The sequence below is a fragment of the Armigeres subalbatus genome, chromosome 2 (genome assembly GCF_024139115.2).
Source record: "Armigeres subalbatus isolate Guangzhou_Male chromosome 2, GZ_Asu_2, whole genome shotgun sequence".
Classification (NCBI taxonomy): Eukaryota; Metazoa; Arthropoda; class Insecta; order Diptera; family Culicidae; genus Armigeres; species Armigeres subalbatus.
In genome coordinates, this window is record NC_085140.1 from 104,588,355 (window position 1) to 104,588,590 (window position 236).

Below are 236 nucleotides of genomic sequence, written 5' to 3' on the forward strand. Positions count from 1 at the left end.
CTATTGGCTATTGTTAAATATTCCGATCTGCCCGTGATTTAATTTGAGAAAAATAGTGTTTAAATGATTATTCCACTATAATAAATCCTGAATATCCAAACTTTTCGTGAGACGATTTTGTTCGAGCATGGAGCGTGTATATTAGACTGGCCCAGATTACTATGGGGAGAAAAAAATGTTGTCGAATTCCACGGGGCACCCCCCAGGATTGTGTCTTTGGGTGAGAAAATCAATCT